Source organism: Diadema antillarum, unplaced genomic scaffold, assembly GCF_040938485.1.
Source record: "Diadema antillarum isolate AM-2024a unplaced genomic scaffold, OU_Dant_1.0 seq00000581_RagTag, whole genome shotgun sequence".
NCBI classification, from domain to species: domain Eukaryota; kingdom Metazoa; phylum Echinodermata; class Echinoidea; order Diadematoida; family Diadematidae; genus Diadema; species Diadema antillarum.
The window spans coordinates 1,165,878-1,172,558 of NW_027271515.1; positions in this window are offsets into that span (position 1 = coordinate 1,165,878).

Genomic DNA, 6,681 nt, shown 5'->3' on the forward strand with positions numbered 1-6,681 from the left:
CGGGAATTGACCAGTGATGGATGACATGTCCACCTGAGCAGATGGTCAATGTCGCCAAAAGGTTTTGATTTATTTGTCAACTTGCAGTGTGTTCACACTGCTGATTTCAATGCTATCAAAGCGTACTTAACCTACTGAGTGTGTGCAATGAACACATGATATCACAAGCTGTTGCCACTGCCTTTAAAATGTGGGGAATATACAGTAACTCGGTAGACCCTGTATGGCAAACTATCATCATGACTGTCTTGCATGGGAATGTATTTGGTCTCTATTCCACAGATCAGTGCTTCCATACTTATTTTCTTTCTTTCTCCCTTTTTTGTTTTTCATGACAAAATCTATCCAAACGTGATGCAATGCTCAAGGTTGTAATAACAAAACCTGTAACAGTGCAACAGTGTGCTAAATCAGATTAAAGCTGTTTGACCGCACAGATCCAACAAAAACAACAAAACCCATAAAATTAAGGAAAGAGGGCGTTTGGGATGAGTTCAAAACTGTCAAGCCTCGACTTTTGTTCACTTTTGTTTTTGAATATCAGACAATTGCAAACAGGAAGTGAGCATCACGAGGCGGAAATTAAGTTGTGCTCGATCTCACGAAACCTTTTCTGGACAGATGACAACCTGGTGCCTGGGAGAAAAAAACTGAGTGGTGTGGATGTGGCCAGAAAGAAGCGGTCATCAATTGTCCACTCACCTGCCTGTCCATAACAAGCTTCCATACTGGCTTCTTTTGTCTTTATGATAGGGTAATTCATAATAATCACAAAATGGAAAAATTCATGCTGGTTAGACATAGTAAAATGTGTGCAACCTGTAAAATGCAAATACATATAAGTATATATATAAATATATATATATATATAAATATATATATATATATATATATATATATATATATATATATATATATATATATAATATTAGTTGAATCTCCTTGATTGGAAATGTTTATTTTTTTCATTTTTTTGTTGTTGTAAATGAGTAAACTTAGATTGATGGATTAATCTGACTTTTTCGAGTCAAAAACATGACCTTAAGGATTACGGACATCCATTAATACAGCACAGAATTCATCCGGCGTTAAAAGAGATCTCAGTTTGCGCTAATCCCATGCATACAATTCTTTGATTGAGCAGGAAATCGGGAGATTCAGTGCTAATCTCCTTTGGATCATGCACAGGAACTTCATCTACTTTCTTCTTCACTGGAAAAGAAAGCTATTTGCTTCTTCACTGGAGTCAGTGACTATCTACACATGTATATGTCTAAACATTTGTCCCATTTCTTATTTGACTATCTCCTGTAGTCATGTATTATATGTATCTATTCTTCAAGTTTCAGCTTTGTTTATATTTCCATTTCTATCAAATCATTACATTTCTGTGGGTACCTATATGTGTATCTATTTACCAACTTGTGCACACACTTTTGCTGTCAATGTGCATTCTATTGTTGAATCCTTCCATCTATATATTCATCTCTTCTTTTATCCTTTTGTCTATCCATTTAATATTTATATTTTTACAACCTTGTGCTTATCAATTTAGCATATCTTACAATCTATCAATACATCAATTCACTTAAATGTCTATATATATTTTGTTCATGATTTAATTTGGAACCTTTTCCTCTCCCTATTTAGGTGTGTATATACTTCAAACCACCTAAAGTTCTTATACTTCCTCCCCCATCTTAATATGAATGAAATTATAAACACAGATAGAATTAATTAATCTGCTATATACATGCATACACACCCACCCACACACACACACACACATGCTTCTGACCTCCTAGCTTTGTAACCACAGCAAAATGCCATGAACATAAACACGTACGGGATCTATCCGCCTCCATTAACGAGATAATTGAATTATCATTGTCAAAACCATGACCATGATACTGTAGCCATGGCAACTGTAAGTACGGAGGCTTACAGACAACCTTGATGAAAGTGCTCTAGTTTAGAATAAGTAGATACTGAATAACACTGCTTGCCAGTTATGATTCACAAAGCCACTTTCAATATTTACCAGAACTTCCACTTTATTCATCCTTCTTTTTTTTTGTATTCCGTATTCCCCATAATAGGGATAAGTAGGCTATCAAATTCTATGCTCATGTTTTGGTTTCAGATTATTGTGACATACATGTACTAGTATCACTGATATCAGGGGCGGATCCAGGAATTCCATAAAGGGGAGGCGCCTTTACAAAATTAAAAGAAGGAAATGGGGGGTGGGGGTGGTGGTGAGTGCACCCCCCCCCCCCCCATTTCCTTCTTTTAATTTCTTTTGTTTTAACAAAAAATAAAGATTGGGCGCGCCCGGTGCATTCCCCCTCTGGATCCGCCACTGGATATGAAATTTGGAGAAAATGTTTCAAGGGAAATGAAATCAAACTTACCGTTTATCCCCCTGCAGTAACCTTTCCCATCCATGCAGGGATTGCAGGGTGATTTTAGTGTGTGTGTGTGTGTGTGTATTTCTGCATGTAACTAAACTTTGATCTTAATAGCCTGTAACTGAATGAATTACAGCAGTATATTGTATATTGATTTCTGTTTAATTGAGACTAAAGGGTATTTTGATTTTTAATGATGAAAAATAATAACGTGTGATTATGATAAGGATAATTTCAGGGAATAAGAAGAGGTTGAAGGAATGAAAGTGAAGACGAGGATGGTAAAGTTTATAAGGAGGGGTAAAAGAGAAGATGGAGGAAAAAAAAAGATGAGTAGAGGAAAAGAAAGTCGTTTTTTTTTAGTAAGGTTATTTATCAAACAAAAGAGATTATTTATGCAAATAAGAACAGAGATGTGAATAATTGTATTTTTTGTTTGTTGATGGTAAAGGTCAATTTTATTGTGCAATAGTTAATATTTCTAATGTATGCTTGTATATTTGAATGTATTCATGATGATCTTTGTAAAATGTCCGCAATTCAGCCTCCTGGCTGCAAGAGATGTTATTTAATAAATACCTTTCAAATCAGGCAAAAAAAGAGAATCAAGTCAAATCTGTTCTCATACACCAATCATTACACACAGCATTCTGACTCATCACTTTCAAACAGCTATTGCTAATCATTTGACAGCTAACTCCTAAGTTACATGTCCCTATTATTAAATACTCAATTTACATCTACATCATATGATATATATATATGTAATTTTTTTTAACTTGTACAAGTTGAAATAACCAATTTGATTTATTCCATTTCTATTAAAGTGTCTATTTACACAGAAATTATCTTGTCACAAGTTGAGAAATAGCTGATCTTCTTTATCAAGTCAACAAATGCAAGTCTGTTGATTAATGCAGGGTTGATTTATGTGAGGTCACCTGTATATTATGTGTTTGTGTATTTCATATACAGTTTTTGTGTATGTAGAAGAGATTGTAATGCACTATCAGCATCTAACATCTTTATTGTTGCAACAAATTTTTGACATGTCACACATCCTCTCCATATATATATATATATATATATATATATATATATATATATATATATATATATATATATATATATGTGTGTGTGTGTGTGTGTGTATAATGGTTGCACTAAATTTTCAATGTGTCACATGTCTTTCTCACGGTTATATATCTATATCTGTATATATATATATATATATATATATATATATACATATAAGAATTCTTTGCTTAATTGTTATTTCTGTTAAGATATCATTGTGATCTCTCCGCTCCCCTTTCTCGCTCTCTCTCTCTCTCTCTCTCTAGTTCAGATATCCACAGCACAGTATTTATCAACGACAAAAATGAAATTCACAGTCAGGTATATATATATATATATATATTCATCGGTATATGTATTATATTCATGTGTCCATGAATAAAAGCCAGGAAGAGGCAAAAAAAAAAAGAAAAAAAAAAGAGAACATGACATACTGTTGCAATTTGGACAGGAAACCAATAATTGTAATTGCTAAAAATTTCTCATGAGCAGTTCTACCATATAACTGGAGTACATCAAGAGAATATGACTGTGTCTTTCACCTGGTCGGTTGATAAGGTGGGGGTGGGGTAATAGTTCTTTTCTGGTTAAAGTAAGTTGTAAACAGTTTCTCTGTATGTTTTGTGATTTGGCACGCACAGTATGAACCCAGGTGGTACACATGAAAACTTGGGACAAAATTGGCTAAGAATTGAAAACCCTGCATCTCTTTTCTGTGTTTGTTTGGGTTTGTACACTAAAGGAAACTTACCATAATAATTCATCACTGCAGCGGACTGAATGCAGTACTGGTACTTTTTAATATACTCTACTTAAAAACCCACACCAAACCTTTGCAATATGAGACTAATTACCAAAACTAAAAGTCATCAACATATATCTTTTATAGTAAAGCAAAAACTATAATTCATAAACTTGGCATAATTATATCTTAGGGTAAAAATTTCACTTCTGTCATGTGCGGAGTGCAGGGAAAGAATACAGTTCTGTGCATATTGCAAAGCATGTGACATCAAAACAATAAAGTAAAACACCGACATCAAACTAGAATGAAAAGACACATATTTTGCACACCATTTGAGCCATGGTCCATAAAACTGCAATCATAGATGCTACCCACAAGAGACATTGGCAAGATTTTTCTTTGTTAAAGTTCACATAGTATTAATATCTTGTCATAAAAAACCTTTCGATTTTTTCCTTGTGCTTTGCTTACTTGTTTGACCTTTTGAGTTTATGGTGGCATCTAGACCTTACCTGGCATGCAAAGATTTTGTTTTTCACATTTTGATATTTTAAAGTGTATTAATCTGTAAGCATAGCTACAGATCAAATTTTATCTTGAAATTCATCTGGTTTAACACCAATGACTGATTGATATTCTTGAAAACACTAAGAATCATTTGGTTCACTTTGTTTCACTGATCATGTCTTCCATTCTCAATGTGAATTGACGCTTTAATGGAAAAGAAAACCATGCATGTAGCACGCCAAGCACTGCAGAAATAAAAGGCAGTGTCCATGTTAGCCACAGTGACACCATTGAGGTGTGTTAGTCTCAGTCCTAGCCACTTTCTTGCACTTAAATTTGACACTGTGTACAGCCTGAGAAACACTCTTTGACCCTGTCTAAAATCAATGTACATGTACATGAGCTTTAAATTGGAGTTGAAGACTCTTGTTCTCAGAAATGTCATTAAAGTTACAAACCACATTGCAACAAACAATACAAGTGAGTGCACACGACCACTGCTACATCATTTGAGTAGGACACAATGTATACAAGAGGCACATGGGACTACAACAAACCATACATAACCGATACAGGGGGAGTACTATTCTGTATTAACACAAGCCTGCTAGTACACACGGTCTTATGCACATGTCTTCATGTGGCTGTATGTCAGAGAAACACCAGTTTAGAATAGCTTCATTTATACTGGAGTGGAATCTATTCCACAAATACCTGTTGATATATCAGCCATGTCACTGGCAGAATCTGTTCGTTTTTGTTTTTTATAACAAAAACAAAGACAAGATCAACATGAGGTTTAAAGAAATGCTGCATTTGTGAGATCTTTCAGTTTGCAAACTTCTAATCATATTTTGTGATGATCAGTGTGAAAAAGAGACATATTATTAGTGATACAAGTACAGGTATCCTAATCATAGGGAAAGCGAAGATTGATCTTTTTTTTTTTTTTTAAACTGGCTGTCTCTAAGACATATAGGTGTAATGTCACAAGCCATGTGCATTAGTTTACAAATTTGTTGTTTGACAATGTAATACACCATTTTACAAGAAGATACGCCGCCATAGTGGAATGGTGATCAACGTGCTCTTCTACAAATTCCCCCCCCCCCCCCCCCCCCCGAGCATTTAGACACTGATTTCAACCATTTCATTAACCATATCTAATTCACAGTTTGCCCCATTAGGTTCTGTGCTATTTGATATATCATAGTAGTGTTACAACCACTTATAACTTGGGAATCACTCCTGTATACCTGATTTCCACTCAGACAATTCTTTCTTCAATAAACAACGTAAGTCTCTCTCCTTCATCTCTTCAGCTTGGTTTTTTCGTCATAGCTTTGGCAAACCTGCTGAACTCCAAACAATTACATCAGATGATCACCTTTTACAGTGCACATACAAGACACCTCCGCAAACTCATACCCCTTTGTCGTTGTTGTTTTAAAGAAACGAAGAGAGAGAAAAGAATGCAGACACTCCTGTGTGTCAGCATAGAAACACCCTTTGGTATGATTAAATATTTTCCACCTTATACTATGCCATACTCTTGTAAGGTGCTCTTGTACTCATGGGACCACCGGTAGTTAGTTCCCACCTGCTACTAAAAAATGACAGAAAACTGCACTTTTCTGATCTCTCCACAGGCATGTGAACATGATATACGTTTATAAAACATTATGATATAATCTGTTAATGCATTCCCTCATTTTTTAACCAAGAAATATACTGATTTTGTCTCAACACTATCATCTTGTTGGTGAATTATAATTCTTGAGAATCCTTGTAGCACTGGAAACCTAAATAAATGAATAATATTTCTATTGCTTTTGCTCTACATCAATAGACACACTGACTAGGCATAAAACCTATCTATTTAGCCCCACATACAGCGCTTCATGTATGTATCATGTAAGTATCATAATGGTGTGGTGATAT